At 43.4% G+C, this 20,426-nt stretch overlaps 1 pseudogene; it reads right to left on the reverse strand.

Annotated features, from left to right (window-relative positions):
• Positions 1-11,212: 11,212 nt before the first annotated feature.
• Positions 11,213-11,896, reverse strand: LOC115638028 (annotated as a pseudogene).
• Between the last annotated feature and the right edge of the window lie 8,530 nt (positions 11,897-20,426).

Here is a 20,426-nt window from a genome sequence, read left to right on the forward strand (position 1 = left end):
TAATAGGTGATACTGGTGGTAGAATGTCTGTGCCTAATCTGGTAAAGAATGTGAGAGAAGCCAAACAGCAAAAATTAAGATGTTTGTACACTAATGCGAGGAGCCTAGGTCATAAAATGGAGGAACTAGAGCTACTGGTGCAGGAAGTGAAACCAGATATTATAGGGATAACAGAAACATGGTGGAATAGTAGTCATGACTGCAGTACAGGTATTGAAGGCTATGTGCTCTTTAGGAAAGATAGAAATAAAGGGAAAGGTGGTGGTATAGCATTATATATCAATGAAGAGGTAGAATGTAAAGAAATAAGAAGTGGTGGAATGGATAAGACAGAGTCTGTCTGGGCAAAAATCACATTGGGAAAGAAAACTACTGGAGCCTCCCCTGGAACAGTGCTTGGGGTTTGCTACAGACCGCTGGGATCCGAATTGGATATGGATAGAGAGCTCTTTAATGTTTTTAATGAAGTAAATACTAATGGGAATTGTGTGATTATGGGAGACTTTAACTTCCCAGATATAGACTGGAGGACAAGTGCTAGTAATAATAATAGGGCTCAGATTTTCCTGGATGCGATAGCTGATGGATTCCTTCACCAAGTAGTTGAAGAACCAACAAGAGGGGATGTCATTTTAGATTTGGTTTTGGTGGGTAGTGAGGACCTCATAGAAGAAATAGTTGTAGGGAACAACCTTGGTTCGAGTGATCATGAGCTAATTCAGTTCAAACTAGATGGAAGGATAAACAAAAATAGATCTGGGACTAGGGTTTTTTATTTCAAAAGGGCTAACTTTAAAGAATGAAGAAAATTAGTTAGGAAAGTGGATTGGACTGAAGAACTTGTAGATCTAAAGGTAGAGGAGGCCTGGAATTACTTCAAGTCAAGGTTGCAGAAACTATCAGAAGCCTGGATCCCAAGAAAGGGGAAAAAATTGATAGGCAGGACTTGTAGACCAAGCAGGATGACTAATCCTGAATAATGGTAGGATGACAAATGGGAGGAAGATATTACCACATCTGAGGTAGAAGCCAAATTCAAACAGCTTAATGGGACTAAATCAGGGGGACCAGATAATCTTCATCCAAGAATATTAAAGGGACTGGCACATGAAATTGCAAGCCCATTAGCAAGAATTTTTAAAGAATCTATAAACTCAGGAGTTGTGCTGTATGACTAGAGAATTGCTAACATAGTTCCTATATTTAAGAAAGGGGGAAAAAGGGGATCCGGGCAACTACTGGCCTATTAGTTTGACATCTGTAGTGTGCAAGATCTTGGAACAATGTTTGAAGGAGAAAGTAGTTAAGGACATTGAGATCCACTTTTCACTATTAAATTTCATCCTATTACTACTATTCCAGTTTACAAGGTCATCCAGATCTTCCTGTATGATATATGGTCCTTCTCTGAATGGCAATACCTCCCAGCTTTGTGTCATCTGCAAAGTTTATTAGCACATTCTCACTTTTTGTGCCAAGGTCAGTAACAAAAAGATTAAATAAGATTGCTCCCAAAACTTATCCCTGGGGAATTCCACTAGTAACCTCCTTCCAGCCTAAGAGTTCACCTTTCAGCATGACACATTGTAGTTTCCCCTTTAACCAGTTCCTTATCCACCTTTCAGTTTTCATATTGATCCCCATCTTTTACAATTAGCTAATAATTCCCCATGTGGAATTGTATCAAATGCCTTACTGAAATCAAGGCAAATTAGATCTACTACATTTCCTTTGTCTAAAAAATCTGTTACCTTCTCAAAGAAAGAGATCGGGTTGGTTTGGCACAATCTACCTTTTGTAAAGCCATGTTGTATTTTGTCCCAATTACCATTGACCTGAATGTCCTTAACTACTTTCTCCTTCAATTTTTTTCCCAAGACCTTGCATATGGGTTTCAGGTAGGCAAAAAGGCAAGTGAAAATAAACAAAGAGGCCACAGTGAGATGAGGGATGCAGGTGAAGAAGGCTTTATGACATCCTTGCTCCGAGGGGATTCTTAGTACAGTTTTTGAAGAATTGAACATATGAGACAATTATAAAAACAAAGCAGCTTACAGTTAAACACCCACTAAAGGCAATAACCTCAACTTCTCTAAAGCTAGAATCGTCTGTCAAGTAAATGTAAATGTGAAGTAATTTCATTGAAAGCAGTGGAAGTACTCTGCATTTACATTGTTGTACATGGAAGTAGCATCTACCTCAAAGGTGAAAGGGCTCACTCATGGTTACACAATGACCCAGCTATAGAGTTGGGAACACAACCTAGGAGGAGTCCCAAATCCCAGTTGGCTGTTCTAGTCATGACCAATCACTCACAATAAAAAAACAGAATAAAAGTTTCCCAGGATTCTGAGTGCTTTCACACTTCTCTATCCCAGTAGACCCCACTACTCTCCAAGAGCTGGGACCAGAACTCAGCAACACGGGTGCTGTACTTTCCCCTAATTACTGAGTGTGACATTATTGACATGAACTGTGACCATATAGATCATTGTTGCAACCAGGGACCTATGGTTGCACTAGGTCTTGTAGAGAGGAGGTGAAGTGGGGTGTCTATGGAAAGGTTGTCGTTTGCTGGTTATGATTATGCTGTTTGTCTGTATGTATCATTTCTGTATTCAAAGTTATGAATATTGGCTATGTACTTGTATGTCAGTGAGTTTGATTCTAAATAGCCTGAGGAAAGCTTTTGGTCAGCTTCTTGAGAAAGGACCATGCTCAGTAGGTGTCCAGTCAAGAAACAACTGAAAATGGACTTTGGGAGATGACAATCCACATCTAAGCTTTCCTGGGAACGTTCAAACTAATATATAAACAATGGCGTCTGCCTGCAGAAGGCTGAATCATTCATGGATATGTGGTTTGCCCAGGTGACTATAAACTCCATAATGTTGCTATGATTTGCACAGAGAATGAACAGGTTTCTGCCCACAAGAGAAAGAATATAAAAGGCCCTGGAAATCCCTCCGTTTTGTCGTCAGCTGACTCAGGAGATGGCCTCTCCACCAGCAAAGGATGCCTGAAAGAAACTGGAACAAAGGACAGTAACTATGGGAGTATGAGTGATTGCTGGACCCAGACTAGGAAGGAGTCCAGTCTGTGAAAGAAGCTTATTGGAACATCTCTGGTGGTGAGATTTTATCTGTAATCAGTTTTCTTACTGTATTAGGTTAGACATGCATGTTTTATATTATTTTTCTTGGTAATTCACTTTGTTCTGTCTGCTACTACTTGGAACCACTTGAATTCTACTTTCTGTATTTGATAAAATCATTTTTTACTTATTAATTAACCTGGAATATGCATTAATACCTGAGGTGGGGGAAACAGCTGCGCCTGCCTCTCTATCAGTGTTATAGAGGGCGAACAATTTATGAGTTTATTTGGGTTTTAGACCTCATTGGGAATTGGGCATCTGAGTGTTAAAGACAAGAACACTTCTGTAAGCTGCTTTCAGTTAAGCCTGCAGCTGTTTGGAGTAAGAATTCAGACCATGGATCTGTGCTGGAGCACTCGGGTGTGTCTGGCTCAGCAAGAAGGGATGCTGGGGTCCCGAGCTGGCAGGGGAAGCCAGTGGAAGAAGTAGTCTTGGCACATCACTTGGCAATTCCCAAGTGAGTTTCTGTGATCCAATCCATCACACATGCCATGAAAGGTATCGTGGGAAAGGCTCTGATCTACTGAAATCCATTGTTCTATCTACATACGTATACCATTAGTGCATATGAAGTTACGAGACTATGTTTTATGGCTGTGTGACAAAGTTCCTCCTCTACCGTGGTGGGTCCTGAGCTTATTGGCGGATTTGCTCACCTCACAGATTCACCCTGTAAGTCGGTAAGCAGCCCAGAGACCTTCCCCTCTGGTAGAAGCCACAGTCCAGGTCAATTCCTCCTATGTTTGATCAGGAGTTGGGAAGTTCGGGGGGGACCCGGGCCAGACCTCTACTCCAGGTTCCAGCCCAGGGCCCTGTGGACCGCAGCTATCTAGAGTGCCTCCTGGTACAGTTGAGTGACAGCTACAACTTCCTGGGCTACTTCCCCATGGCCTCCTCCCACCACCTTCTTTGTCCTCACCACCAGACCTTCCTCCTGATGTCTGATAATGCTTGTACTCCTCAGTCCTCCAGTATGCCTACTCATTCTCAGCGTCCTGCATGCCTCTTGCTGCCAGTTCCTCACATGCACTTCCTCTCCTGTGGCTCCGTCTTGCCTGACTGGAGTGAGCCCTTTTATAGCATCAGAGAGGCTTCAGAGTGAGGTGCTTAACTGTCTCACCTGACTCTTAGCAGGTTAATTGGAGTCAGGTATTCTCATTAGCCTGGAACAGCCCCTGCTCTGGTCACTCAGGGAACAGATGCTTGCTTCTCCAGTGGCCAGTATATCTCCCCTTTACTACTCTGCTGTTCCCAACTGGCCTGGGGCTATCATAGTTGTCATTAAAATATGTTGCGAGTTGGGAAATGCACCCAGATATTAGATACCCAGAGAAGAAAATAAGAGAGATAACCAACACCCAGGCGGGTGTCCAACAACCATCAACTGCCATTGTCCAGCAAAGGCATTACAATTTAATGATTCACCTGGACAAGGCCAGACCAGGGGAATTGCTCAATCTTGCCTGATGGCTCTGCAATGCCCACCAGACATGTCTGGACTTATGTTCTCTAAGCACATGGACTAAGGGTATAAAACAGAACACAGTGGCCTCACACTTCATCCTTTCTCTTTTCTCCCATCTACACTGAAGGCAACGAGAATGCTGGAGCTGAAGAGACAGGTCCCGAAGTTAGGAGGGAAAAGCCTGCATATAAAAGACAGTGACCAATCTGCAGTATCCAGTGGGATGAGAAAAACTGTTTAATATAGATGTTGTCCAGTCTAATATGGTTGAGAATTTAGACTGTGTGCTCATATTATATATTCTTTCAGTAACCACTCTGACTTTTTGCCTATCACTTATAATCACTCAACTCTATCTTTTGTAATCAATAAACTTGTTTTACTGTTCATCAGCGAGTTTGCCTGAAGTGGTAAATCTGCTCAGGTCACAAACTCTTATGTATGCCTACTTTCCACTGATGAAGTGGTGAACCAATTTATAAACTTGTACTGCTCAAGAAAGGGTCTTGAGCTGTGCCAGACAATATATTCCTGTGGTACAAGGCTGGGAGCTGGGGGAATTTGGTTGGTGCCTTTCTGTGTATGATTCCTGAGAGACTCTGAAAGCATTCACATAATCTAGCTGGGTGTGGGGTTCCTCGTGCGGCAGTATGGAGTGTTAGACGCCCCTGGAGCGTTTTGCTGCTTGTTACCAGGAAGGCATTGTGAGACACAAACCAGATTAAGGAGTTAAGGAGGCACAGCAGTCTCCAAGTTGCACCTAGGGGATCCCATCACAACATTCATGGAGGATAGGGCCATCAATGGCTCTTAGCCCAGTTGGGCAGGGATACAACCGCATGGTCCAGGTGTCTCTAAACCTCTGTCTGTCAAGTGCTGGGACTGGACAACAGGGGATGGCTCTTTCAATGCCTAATAGGTCAAGCACAGCACCTGAATTCCCACACTGACATTACTAGGCAGCTAGGGTAGAGCCCCTCAGGTGAGTGCCCTAAGCAGTGGAATGTAGAGTGGGTTTCATTCTTTCTATAGCCCGATGCATATTGAATTATTTATTTAATACAAAATGGACCTGCCTCAATGGGATGCTCTGAGAGAGACCCCAACACTGGTCAGGGCAGTCACCACAGAGATAACAGATCCTTATTCAAATCCCTTGAGGATTTCTTTTTCTTCTAATTATTATTATTAGGCTGGGATTTTCAAAGGATCCCAAGGGGGTTAGGTACCTACTGCCATTGCTGTTCATAGAATCATAAAATATCAGGGTTAGAAGGGACCTCAGGAGGTCATCTTGTACAACCCCCTGCTCAAAGCAGGACCAATCCCCAACTAAATCATAGCAGCCAGGGCTTTGTCAAATCTGACCTTAAAAACCTCCAAGGAAGAAGGTTCCACCACCTCCATAGGTAACCCATTCCAGTGCTTCACCACCCTCCTAGTGAATTTTTTTCCCTAATATCCAACCTAAACCTCCCCCACTGCAACTTGAGACCATTACTCCTTGTTCTGTCATCTCCTACCACTGAAAACAGTCTACATCCATCCTCTTTGGAAACCCCTTTCAGGTAGTTGAAAGCAGCTATCAAATCCCCCCTCATTCTTCTCTTCTACAGACTAAACAATCCTGATTCCCTCAGCTTCTCCTCATAAGTCATGTGCTCCAGACCTCTAATCATTTTTGTTGCCCTCCACTGGACTCTTTCCAATTTTTCCACATCATTCTTCTAATGTGGGGCTCAAAACTGGACACAGTACTCCAGATGAGGCCTCACCAATGTCGAATAGAGGGGAATGATCACATCCCTCGATTTGCTGGCAATGCCCCTACTTATAAAGCCCAAAATACCGTTAGCCTTCTTGGCAACCAGGGCACACTGTTGACTCATATCCAGCTTCTCATCCACTATAACCCCTAGGTCCTTTTCTGTAGAACTGCTTCCTAACCATTCGGTCCCTAGTCTGTAACAGTGAATGGGATTCTTCCATCCTAAGTGCAGGACTCTGCACTTGTCCTTGTTAAACCTCATCAGGTTTCTTTTGGCCCAATCCTCAAATTTGTTTAGGTCCCTCTGTATCCTATTCCCACCCTCCAGCATACCTGTCACTCCTGCCAGTTTAGTGTCATCTGCAAACTTGCTGAGAGTGCAGTCCACGCCATCCTCCAGATCATTAATGAAGATATTGAACAAAACCTGCCCAAGGACCGACCCTTGGGGTGCTCCGCTTGAAACTGGCTGCCAACTAGACATGGAACCGTTGATCAGTACTCGTTGAGCCCGACAATCTAGCCAGCTTTCTATCCAACTTATAGTCCATTCATCCAGCCCATACTTCTTTAACTTGCTGGCAAGAATACTGTGGGAGACCGTATCAAAAGCTTTGCTAAAGTCAAGATATATCACATCCACTGCTTTCCCCTCATCCACAGACCCAGTTATCTCCTCATAGAAGGCAATTAAGTTAGTCAGGCATGACTTGCCCTTGGTGAATCCATGCTGACTGTTCCTGATCACTTTTCTCTCCTCCAAGTACTTCAGAATTGATTCCTTGAGGACCTGCTCCATGATTTTTCCAGGGACTGAGATGAAGCTGACTGGCCTGTAGTTCCCCAGATCCTCCTTCTTCCCTTTTTTTAAAGATGGGCACTACATTAGCCTTTTTCCAGTCATCCGGGACCTCCCCCAATCACTATGAGTTTTCAGAGATAATGGTCAATGGCTCTGCAGTCACGTCCGCTAACTCCTTTAGCACCCTTGGATGCAGTACATCTGCTCATCCACTTTTTCTAAATAGTCCCAATCCAATTCTTTCTCCACAGAGGGCTGGTCACCTTCTCCCCATATTGTGCTTCCAAGTGCAGCAGTCTGGGTGCTGACCTTGTTTGTGACGACAGAGGCAAAAAAAATCATTGAGTACATTAGCTTTTTCCACATGCTCTCTCACTAGGTTGCCTCCCTCATTCAGTAAGGGGCTCACACTTTCCTTGACTTTCTTCTTGTTGCTAACATACCTGAAGAAACCCTAATTGTTACTGTTAACATCTCTTGCTAGCTGCAACTCCAAGTGTGATTTGACCTTCCTGATTTCACTCCTGTATGCCTGAATATTTTTATACTCCTCCCTGGTCATTTGTCCAATCTTCCACTTCTTATAAGCTTCTTTTTTGCATTTAAGATTAGCAAGGATTTCACTGTTAAGCCAAGCTGATCGCCTGCCTTATTTACTATTCTTTCTATACATCAGGATGGTTTGTTCCTGCAACCTCAATAAGGATTTTTTAAAATACAGCCAGCTCTCCTGGACTCCTTTCCCCCTCATGTTATTCTCCCAGGAGATCCTGGCCATCAGTTCCTTGAGGGAGTCAAAGTCTGCTTTTCTGAAATTCAGGGTCTGTATTCTGCAGCTCTCCTTTCTTCCTTGTGTCAGAATCCTGAACTCAACCATCTCATGGTCACTGCCTTCCAGGTTCCCATCCACTTTTGCTTCCCCTATTAATTCTTCCCAGTTTGTGAGCAGCAGGTCAAGAAGAGCTCTGCCCCTAGTTGGTTCCTCCAGCACTTGCGCTTGGAAATTGTCCCCTACACTTTCCAAAAACTTCCTGGATTATCCGTGCACCACTGTATTGCTCTCTTAGCAGGTATCAGGGTGATGAAAGTCTTCCATGAGAACCAGGGCCTGCGATCTATTAACTTCTGCTAGTTGCCAGAAGAAAGCCTTGTCCACCTCATTCCCCTGCTCTGGTGGTCTATAGCAGATTCCCACCATGACATCACCCTTGTTACTCACACTTCTAAACTTAATCCACAGACTCTCAGGTTTTTCTGCAGTTTCATACTGGAACTCTGAGCAGTCATACTGCTCTCTTACATACAATGCAACTCCCCCACCTTTTCTGCCCTGCCTGTCCTTCCTGAACAGTTTACATCCATCCATGACAGTACTCCAGTCATGTGAGTTATCCCACCAAGTCTCTGTTATTCCAATCATGTCATAGTTCCTTGACTGAGCCAGGACTTCCAGTTCTCCCTGCTTGTTTCCCAGGCTTCTTGCATTTGTGTATAGGCACTTAAGATAACTCGCTGATTGTCCTGCTTTCTCAGTCTGAGACAGGAGTCCTCCCCTCTTGCACTCTCCTGCTTGTGCTTCCTCCCAGTATCCCATTTCCCCACTTACCTCAGGGCTTTGGTCTCCTTCCCCTAGTGAACCTAGTTTAAAGCCCTCCACACTAGGTTAGCCAGTCTGCTTGCGAAGATGTTCTTACGTTTCTTCATTAGGTCGAGCCCATCTCTGCCTAGCACTCCTCCTTCTTGGAACACCATCCCATGGTCGAAGAATCCAAAGCTGCCTCTTCAACACCACCTGCATAGCCATCATTAACTTCCACATTTCGACGGTCTCTACCCAGGCCTTTTCCCTGCAAAGGGAGGATGGACGAGAACACCACTTGCGCCTCAAGCTCCTTTATCCTTCTTCCTAGAGTCATGTAGTCTGCAGTGATCTGCTCAAGGTCACTCTTGGCATTATCATTGGTGCCCACATGGCAGGAAGGGGTAGCAATCTGAGGGCTTGTTGGGTCTTGGTAGTCTCTCCCTCACATCATGAATTCTAGCTCCTGGCAAGCAGAAGACCTCTCAGCAGATAGATGACTCAGTCGCCCTGAGGAGAGAATATCCACCACCACCCGCCACCCACCTTGAGGTATAAAAAGGAGCCTCTAAAGGAATGTTTTTTGTCCAGCTTAGGGAGAAACAGAAAGTCCCACCATTCACCAAGTCATGTCCATTGTCACAGGCATACATGTGTTAATGTACCCGTAAGCATATATCACGTTGGTAGATGTGCAGGTGAACGAACCCCTGATGGTGTGGCTGATGTGATTAGGTCCTATGATGGTTATTATAACTGATTATAACTCATCTTAATTAATTAGCCTTTAGAGGTGGTATGGCTACTCCCACCTTTTCATGTTCTGTCTGTATATATATAGTCTTACTATATGTTCCATTCTATGCATCTGATGAAATGGGCTGTAGCCCACAAAATCTTATGCTCAAATAAATGTGTTAGTCTCTAAGGTGCCATAAGTACTCCTGCATTCTAAGTCATTGTAGTCCTTGAAATGTAAAAAGTACCATTTAGTTCTTCATGTAATTATTATCAGAGGTAAAGAAAAGGAAGTCTGCACCTGACCAAAAAAGCCAATGGGAAGGCAGAACTTTTTAAAATTGGGAAAGTAACTTTCCCTGTGTCTATGGTTCTCTGGGCTGCACCGGCACTGAATAGAAATGCTATAAGCAGAAATGCTGTGTAAGGTTTGAACTATGTATGAAAAAGTATTTTCCAAACTTAGAAGAAATAATTTGGATTGGGAATGTTGAGTTAGACGCTATCAGGTTTATATTTTATTTTGGCTTTTGCATCTCCTCTGTGCTAACCCCTGATGCTTTTGTTTCCTTGTAATCTTTTAGCTGAACCCCCAAGAAAGCTATTTGGGGTGCTTAATTTTTGTAATTTTTTTTAAATCTAACAAAAACCCTAAGTATTTTTTCTCTTTTTGTTTTTAATAAAATTTACCTTTTTTAAGAACAGGATTGGATTTTTGGTGTTCGAAGAGGTTTGTGCATGTTGTCTGATTAGCTGGAAGCTACAGCTAATTTCCTTTGTTTTCTTTATCAGCTCTTCCTTGGAGGGGTGGTAAAAGGGCTTGAGAGTACCCATAGGGAGGAATTCCCAAGTGCTCCTTCCTGGGTTCTAAGGTTGTTTTTTTTTGTTTTTTTTTGTTTTTTTTGCATTGGGTGGTGGCAGCATTTACCAAGCCAAGATCAGAGAAAACTTGTAACCTTGGGAGTTTATTACAAACCTGGAGTGGCAAGTGTTCATTTTTAGAATCCTTGTCTGCACGCAGAGGCAGCATGAGGATTTAGCCTTGACAACACCGAGTCTCAGAGCCTGAGGCAATAGACTAGTGCCAGCAGGGCTCAGGCTAAGGGGCTCAATATAGCCATGTAGAGGTCTGGGCTTGGGCTGCAGCCTGGGCTCTGAGATGCACCCTCACTGCAGGGTTACAGAGTCTGGGCTTCACCCAAATGTCTACCCTGCCATTTTTACCCCTGTGGCCTAAATCCCCCCAAGTTCAAGACAGATAACTTGGGCTAGCCACAGCTTTGCCTTGGGTCTTTTATTTCAATGTAGATGATCCCCCTGACTGCCCAAGTCTGGATGTGGGTTCCATTGGCTAGAATGGCGCTAGAAGCAAGGCATTGAAATGTCTAAGTCGCTTTGTAGATCCAGCTTTAAGTCACTATTTTACATGCAGACTTTGTTTTAGTCTATGGAATTCATTAAAATAGTATCTACCCACCTTCAGCAAGGAAAATACAGCACAGTTTTATTCCAAACACAAAGATCCTCATTCTAATTGATCTTACAGATAAATCTTTGCACACCCTTCATATGTTATAAACTCACAGTTCCAAACACCTGGCATGAAATAATGGGCTACACAAGATTTAAGCATTAAACTGTAAATCAGCTGCACTCATTATTGTTTTGTCTTGCAAAAACTACACTAGCAATTCTGTAGTCTTCTAAAATCTACACATTTTTCTCTGTGCCTCTTTCACCTCTGTGTTTCTCAGGCTGTATATGAAGGGATTGGCCAGAGGAGTCAGAAATGTGTAGCAGGCAGAGAACACTTTGTTGAGGTCTCTGAGTGTATTGTTTTTTGGTAGCAGATACACAATGATCGGAGTCCCATAGAAAATTGTCACCACGATCAGGTGAGAGGAGCAGGTGGAAAAGGCCTTCTGCCTTCCAGTGTTGGAAGGTATTCGCAGGATGGTGGAGATGATACAAATATAGGACATCACAGTTAAAGCAAATGGGGGCAATGTGAATAAAGGAGACATAATGGTAAGTACAAGTTCCAAATGGTAAATATCAATGCAGCAGTGATTTATTATTTGTGTAACTTCACAGAAGAAATGATCAATTTCATTGGGACCGCAGAAAGTTAATTGTAATAACATACCTGTTACTATGCAACTAGCCAATAACCCACTTACCTAAGACCCAGCTGCTAGCTGGAGGCAGAAACTGCCATTCATAAGGGCTGCATAATTCAGTGGTTTGCATATTGCTAGATATCGGTCATAAGACATCACTGCTAGGAGATAACTCTCAGTGGCTGCAAAGAAACCAACAAAGTAACATTGTGTGATGCAGCCACCAATGGTAATGGTTTTGTCCTCAGTAAGGAGACCGGCGAGCATCCTTGGCAGGATGGTTAAGGTGTAGCAGGTCTCCAAGCAGGACAAGTTCTCCAAGAAGAAGTACATGGGGGTCTGAAGGTGTTGATCAGCCACAACTAGAGCAATTACGAGGATGTTCCCAGCTATAGTCACAATGTAAATCCCAAGGAGCAACAGGAAGGGAAGGGCCTGCAGTTTGGGGATAGACCCAAATCCCAGGAGGATGAACTCTGTGAAGGAGGTTTGATTTCCCTGCTTCATGTTTGCCATGAGGGAAATGAACCAAACCCTGCAAATAGAACGAGAACATTTATTAAACATCAATATCACATTAGTAATTTAAATGCATTAATGTTCAAAAGCTCCCTCTCCTTCAGGCCACCAACCTAAATACTGAGCTCAGCACACAGGCAGACATACACACATACAATGGAGGTTAAGAGTATTGGAGACTGAGTGGGAAAAACTGACACACAAACGAGCTGCTGAAGCAAGCTCAGATTTGTGTAAAGACCCTAATTTATCTGACGGACAACACATTAAGCCTTGCTTCATTTATTCTGCTCCAAAGAACTGACACTAGTGGTTTGCAGTGAGTAAACAAGTTCACCAGGTGGAGCCTGGCAAATGAAGTTGTAGGCACTGGATTCAGGGCTGCCCGGCAGGGGGGGAAGTGGAGCAATTTGCCCCAGGCCTCAAGCCCCACAGAGGCCCCCACGAGAATGTGGGAGGCACCCCCCCCAGCTTCCACCTCCACCTTCCCCAATCTCCCAGCGCCTCAGCGCGCTGCATCCTGGAGCAGCCCTGGACAGCACTGCAGTGGCAGGACCTGAGCTCCTCCCGCTCAGAGACGCGTGGTAAGGGGGCAGGGCTGCGAGCTCAGGTCCTGCCCGAGCCTCACTCCCATAACACGCAGCTCTGAGTAGGAGGAGCTCAGATCCCAGGGCTGTCCAGGGCCGCTCCTGGACGTGGTGCGCTAAGGCTCCAGGAGACGTCGGAGCATGGGAAGCCCCTCTGAGCCGGACACCCCCCGCTACCCCATCCCCTCACAGCCCTGACCCCCAGCTCTGAGCACAGCCCCTTTGAGCCAGGCACCTCCTGACCCCATCACCTCCTGACCCCCAGGTCTGAGCACAGCCCCTCTGAGCCAGGCACCCCCTGACCCAGAGCCCAGCTCCCCACCCAGCCCTGGGCAACAGCAGTGCCACCCCCAGGCAGCGACAGCCCATTGGCACCAACCATCACCATCACCCAGCAACAGCCCATTATGTAATTGCAAATATATTAAAGCATTTAATGTTTTTAAATAATGTATTTTGTGTATTTTCAAATTATTAAAAATTAATTTTTGCATGTATTTCACTGGTTATTTTTTACATTTCTAAATACGTTACTACAGTATTGCACCTTTTTTTTATGGAAGGAGCCCCCAAAATTGCTTTGCTCCAGGCCCCCTGAATCCTCTGGCAACCCTGACTGGATTCCCTGAATTCAGCAAGCCTCGTTTGGGCTGATAAAACACCCCACAATTTAGTTGGCTGAGAATTGGCTTGGTTTAAACTTCAGAAGTTTCCCTTGTCCCCAACAGAAACCAAGGTTCCATGAATGTGGTTGTGCCCTATGCCTTTTTAGGTAGTCATTTGATTTCATTTATACTGTATCACGTGGATCAGTTTTTATGCTGCTTTATGATCAGTCCATCACAACTTTTGGATTTCTCTACCAAGGGATATTGTTGATTCAAACTGCACAGAGACATTGTGATAATTGAATGATAAAAATTTCTATTGACGTCTATGCTAGTAAATCTGTACATTTACAAGAGATCTAAACTAACATGATTCAGAAAATATGCCATCCTTCATGTCTGAGGAATTTTATTTTTGACCACAATTCCTTTTTATCCCCCACTCACATTCCCCTTTCTGAATTTCCACAACTTTGAAAAAGTTACTGAGAAGTAAAAGGAAAAATGAATGTCTTTCCCCTTGCCATGTGGTAATTTTTCAAAAAAAAATGAGGATTTCTTTTTAAATATTCTGTATGGCAAAAAGAAAAAAAAGAATAAGCTCAGAGGAAGATCATGGAGAAATGTCACTGTTCATTTTACTGCACCCATTAGTAAACAGGAAAAAAAAGAGAGAAACAAAATGCAAACAAAATTAATGTCATGTATTCATTTTTTTAAGTAAGCAAAAGTTTGAAAAAATGTAAACTGCTTCTTGATAAATGGAAAAAAATTACAAATGTAAACATTTTTCATTAAATTGAATTTCCACTTTTCAACTAATTCTAATGACTATTTGAAATATGTAAATAGAAACTAGTTGTCATGATTAACAAAACAAAGATAGAATAAAGGGAAAAAATAAAGAAAGGGAAAATTTAGGGTTAACATTAGGTAGTATATCCTGACAGTGAGAAGCTTCAGGCTGTGAAACTGCCTTGCTTGGAAGCCAATAATTAGACAGTGGAACTCATTGCCACAAGAAATTTTGGGGACAAGAACTTAATATGTTTCAAAAAAGAGCTTAACTTTTATATGAAAAATAGGAATGTTTTCTTGAAAAAAGGCTACAGGATAGCTGATAACAGTCTTCAAATATGTGAAGGGTTATTATAAAGAGGATGGTAATTAATTTTTCTCTATGTCACTGAAAGAAGGATAAGAAATTAGAGCTTTATCTGCCATGAGTAAGCGTTTATTATTCACTCTGGAGTTTAACAACAGTTCTGGAAGGGATCTTACACCTTAGAGTTAAGGGTGTACCTCCATCTCTAACTATTAAAGATCAGGATGAAACCTGATTGGTGGAAGGGGGGAGGCAGATCATTCCACAAGTGTTGCTGCAAAGTTCTTACACATTTCTCTGCAGCCTCTGGGGCTGAAACTGTCAGAGAGGAGACTCGGCTGAACAGACCTGGGACTGGTCCAGTCTGGAAAGCCCTGATCCTCTTACTGGGCTATTTAAAAGTAAAGTGGAGCAGACACTAATAAATGTACTCTTGGGGATGGTCCTAGCAAAGAGATGGATTGGAAGGGACAGAGTTTTCCTTTCTTGACTCTAGATTCTATCATTCTGTTCTAGGTTCTGCCAATGATGGTGAGAAATAGCCTGACATTTGCCCTCTCTCTGCTTCAGTCTCCCCATTGATTACATGTTGATATTATCACTGATGGACATATTGGGGGGAAGGCAAGACTGAATCAACTGACTGCACAGGCCTTTGATGGGCAGGTTTTGTCTGAGCGTGTGGCAGCAGCAGTACAAGGCATAACACTCACCTTCAACCGCATGATATTCAGCCTCCAGTTTAGCTTGGATCTCTCTGGGTAGGGTGACCAGGATTATGTTCTCTCTCGTTTGGGCCATGCCCTCGTCCCTCTGTTGATAGGGTGTGGTTGCCTCCTCATAGAATCATAGAAATGTAGGGCTGGAAGGGAGCACAAGAGGTCATCCCTGAGAGGGTTTGTCTAACCTGCTCTTCAAAACCTGCGAAGGTGAAGATTCCACACCGTCTCTTGCTAGTCAGTTCCAGTGCTTAACTATCCGTAGAGTTAGAAGACTTTTCCTAATATCTGCTTGATGCAGTATGAACCAATTCCTTCCTTCTCTTCCATATTTGTATTCTTTGCTGGAGAAGGCTGTGTGTCCCCTGATGCCACTTCTGAGTGGGTTTTCTATTGGCTGACTCTGGGGAGTTCCTGCTGTTTTCACGACACAGAATTGGCAGAAACACCTGTCATGATGAAATCAGCCTGCTTAGCTCAAAGGAGTTCTTTCCTCACTGTGGGATGACTTAATTGCATTACTGAAAGGTTCTGATGTACATAGCAAGGTCCTGATCCTGCTATCCCAAAGCAGATCAATAATCCTTTCTTATGAGAGCAGTCCCATCCCCTTGAATGAGACAACATGCCCCCATAACTGTTGTCCAACTGGGTCAGGTATGATGGACAGTAAGACTTCCCTGATTCCCTTCTGTGATGAGATAAGGTTCTGTGGATGTGGGGAAACTGGTGGATGTGATAAATCTTGACTTTAGCACTGGTTTTGATATGGTCTCCTACAGTGATCTTGCCAGCAAGTTAAAAAAATGTGGATTGGATGAATGAACTATAAGGTGGATAGAAATCTGGCTAGATTGTCAGGCTCAACCAGTAGTGATCAATGGCTCAATGTATAGTTGGCAGCCAGTATCATGCAGAGTGCCCCAGGGACTGGTCCTGGGACGGGTTTTTTTCAACATCTTTATTAAAGATCTGGATGATGGGATAGACTGCACCCTCAGCTAGTTCACAGATGACACTAAACTGGGGGGAGAGGTAGATATGCTGGAGAGTAGAGATAGGCTCCAGAGAGATCTAGACATATTGGAGGATTGGGACAAAAGACTCATAGACTTTAAGGTCAGGAGGGTCAGAAGGGACCATTATGATCATCTAGTCTGACCTCAGAAAGCTGATGGGGTTCAAGAAGGACAAGTGCAGAATCCTGCTCTTAGGACGGAAGAATCTCATTCACCGCTACAGTCTGGGGACCAACTGGCTAAGCAGTAGTTCTGCAGAAAAGGACCTGGTGATTACAGTGGATGAGAAGCTGGATGTGAGTCAAGTGTGCCCTTGTCGCCAAGAAAGCTAACAGCATATTGGGCTGCATTAGTAGGATCATTGCCAGCAGACCAGGGAAATGATTATTTCCCACTATTCGGCCACATCTGGAGTAACTGTAGCAGTTAATAGCATAAATGGGGTAGACAGGACTGAGGAATTTAGATTTGATCTTATGGACATTTCTTGGAGTCTCCAGTCACAGGAGAATAGCTGGCCTCTGGAATCTTGTTGTTTGAGAACTTGAGACCCCTGCAGACCATGGGTAACTATTGTCTGGGTATGCTGTATAATCTACTGTGTTTGTACAAGTTTGAGACTAAATAAAGCAGAGACTTTGAATAAAGGCATTCCGGTGAGACTGCTTTCGACTAATAAAGTGAAGACTTTAAGTACAGTATTTGATTTTATATGATTTATGCCAGTCATATAGCAGAGTGAGGTGCTGCATCTCCCTTGGTTTATTTCCTGATACCGCCTCACAGAGAGTAAAGTTACCAAGTAAGGGAATCCTCGGTAACAGTCACAGCAGGGCTTGGTCCAGATAACAGCAATAAAGATCTTCCTGTTGATGTGTCCAGAGGTCACTGCTAGGGTCTATTAGTTTGCATTTGGCTCATGGGATTGTAGTGAACAGTATTACTTTGCAGTGCCTACATAATGGGGATGCAAATAGCATTATTTCAAGTGTGGCAGATTATGTTGAACCTGGAGTCAGTTTTGGACCAAATATTAATTTTGAATTAAAATGACTTTTTTTATTTCATAGAAATAAACATGGAATAAACATGGAAACGTTGTCTCTATTGCAATTGACTCCTAATTAAACCACCATAATGGGAAAAAAGTAAGCCTACCTCCCACCCTGATCCTTCTCCTCAGTTGGACGACACAGACTTGAGCTCCAGTTGGATTCTCCATTGTGTCTTTAGCAGCATAGGATGTCATTTGTACAACAAACCTTATGATAATATCATGCCTTATTCTAAACTAAATGGAAGGATAAACAAAAATAGATCTGTGACTAGGGTTCCTGGTTTCAAAAGGGCTAACCTAAAAAAATTACGGAAATCAGTTAGGGAAGTGGATTGGACTGAAGAACTTGTGGCAGAGAGACGATTAAGAAAACACAGAAAGCCTACAAGGGGTAGAAGATGGGAGTGATCAGCAAGGAAAACTACCTTACTGAGGTCAGAACATGTAGGGATAAAGTGAGAAAGGCCAAAAGTCATGTAGAGTTGGACCTCGCAAAGGGAATTAAAATCAATAGTAAAAGGTTCTATAGCCATATAAATAAGAAGAAAACAAAGAAAGAAGTAGGACTGCTAAACACTGAGGATGGAATGGAGGTTAAGGATAATCTAGGCATTGCCCAGTATCTAAACAAATACTTTGCATCAGTCTTTAATGAGGTTAATGAGGAGTTTAGGAATAATGGTAGGATGACAAATGGGAGGAAGATATTACCACATCTGAGGTAGAAGCCAAACTCAAACAGCTTAATGGGACTAAATTGGGGTGCCCAGATAATCTTCATCCAAGAATATTAAAGGAACTGGCACATGAAATTGCAAGCCCATTAGCAGGAATTTTTAATGAATCTATAAACTCAGGAGTTGTACTGTATGACTGGAGAATTGCTAACATAGTTCCTATCTTTAAAAAGGGGGAAAAAGGGGATCCAGGCAACTACAGGCCTGTTAGTTTGACATCTGTAGTGTGCAAGGTCTTGGAAAATTTTTTGAAGGAGAAAGTAGTTAAGGACATTGGGGTCAATGGTAATTGGGACAAAATACAACATGGTTTTACAAGAGGTATATCATGCCAAACCAACCCGATCTCTTTCTTTGAGCAGATAACAGATTTTTTAGCCAAAGGAAACACAGTGGATCTAATTTACTTCAATTTCAGTAAGGCATTTGATACAGTTCCACATGGGGAATTATTAGCTAAATTGGAAAATATGGAGAGCATTATGAAAATTGAAAGGTGGATAAGGAGAAAGGGGAGACTACAATGGGTTGTGCTGACAGGTGAAGTGTCAGGCTGGAAGGAGGTTACTAGTGGAGTTCCTCAGGGATAAGTTTTGGGACCAATCTTATTAATCTTTTTATTACTGACTTTGGCACAAAAAGTGAGAATGTGCTAATAAATTTTGCAGATGACACAAAGCAGGGAGGTATTGCCAATACAGAGAAGGACCAGTATATCATACAGGAAGATCTGGATGACCTTGTAAACTGGAGTAATAGTAATAGGATCAGTGATGAGCTGCTAAAATCTTAACAACCGGTTCCCTATAAAAAGTTCTGATTTAAGGGATGTGCCATAGCATGTATTTTTTGTACCAATAGGGTTACCATACATCTATATTTTCCCGAGAGGAATTTTTAAATTTTAAAAATTCCACCCAGACAGCGATTTAAGAACTGAAAAGCCTGACATGTCCAGGAAAATACAGATTTATGCTAACCCAATCTAAAGTTATTTTTAAAAAAGATGGGCCTGAACTAGATATGAGCTCTGTTTCACATGTGTGGGTCCCCACCACACCCTTGGGGTGTGCTAGAGTGACCAGATGTCCCAATTTTATAGAGACAGTCTCAATTTTTGGGTCTTTTTTTTATATAGGCTCCTATTACCTCTCACCCCCGTCCCGATTTTTCACACTTGCTGTCTGGTCACCCTAGGCTGTGCACATGTGTGGGTACCAGCTGCTCCCTGCCCCCTCTCATTGAAGCAGGTGTGCAGGGTTACTGCCCTGAGAACTGCAGGGCACCAGTGGACATGGGCTGGCTGCAGACAGGAGCATGGGGCAGGGCTAGCTGGAGGCAGGGAGTGTGAGATGGGCTGGCTGCAACAGGGGCTGGCTGTGGGGAGGTGATGCAGACAGGGGCTGGCTGTGGTAGGGGCTGTGGCAGGGGCTGCCTGTGGGTGGCTTTGGGCCGGGGGCGGCTGTGGGCAGGAGGTGGCTGTGGGCAGGGGCTGGCTGCAGATGGCTGTGGACAGGGAGTGTGTCATAAACAGATAAGTAAGAGTTAATGGAACAGGAGTACTTCATATCTCTTTTGCCTGGAAAGGGTTAACAAGATCAGTGAGCCTGGCTGTCACCTGACCAGAGGACCAATCAGAGGACAGGATACTTTCAAATCTTGAGGGAGGGAAGTCTTTGTGTGTGCTGTTAGTGTTTGGTTGTTGTTCACTCTGGGGGCTCAGAGGGACCAGACGTGCAACCAGGTTTCTCTCCAATCTCTCTGATACAAGCTCTTGTAAGTTCAGAATAGTGAGTACTAGGTAGATAAAGTGAGTTAGGCTTATGTTTGTTTTCTTTATTTGCAAATGTGTATTTGGCTGGGAGGAGTTCAAATTTGTATTTGCTGAAAGGATTTTAATTTGTACTTGTATACTTAGGCTGGGAGGGTATTCCCAGTGTCTATAGCTGAAAGACCCTGTAACATATTCCATCTTAAATTTACAAAGATAATTTTTACTGTTTTTTTTTCTTTAATTAAAAGCTTTTCTTGTTTAAGAACCTGATTGTTTTTTTATTCTGGTGAGACCCCAGGGGACTGGGTCTGGATTCACCAGGGAATTGGTGGGGAGAAAGGAGGGAAGGGGGAGAGAAAGGCTAATTTCTCTCTGTGTTAGGATTACTTTCTCTCTCAGGGAGAGTCTGGGAGGAGAAGAAAGAAGGAGGGGGGAAGGTGAATTTTCCTCTCTATTTTAAGATTCAAGGGGTTTGAATCACAGTGATCTTCCTGGGTAACCCAGGGAGGGGAAGTCTGGGAGAGGCAACGGTGAGGGAAAGGGTTTACTTTCCTTGTGTTAAGATCCAGAGGGACTGGGTCTTGGGGGTCCCCGGGCAAAGTTTTAGGCGGGGACCGGAGTGTACCAGGCACTGGAATTCCTGGTTGGCGGCAGCGCTACAAGTACTAAACT

Source organism: Gopherus evgoodei, chromosome 21, assembly GCF_007399415.2.
Source record: "Gopherus evgoodei ecotype Sinaloan lineage chromosome 21, rGopEvg1_v1.p, whole genome shotgun sequence".
Classification (NCBI taxonomy): Eukaryota; Metazoa; Chordata; order Testudines; family Testudinidae; genus Gopherus; species Gopherus evgoodei.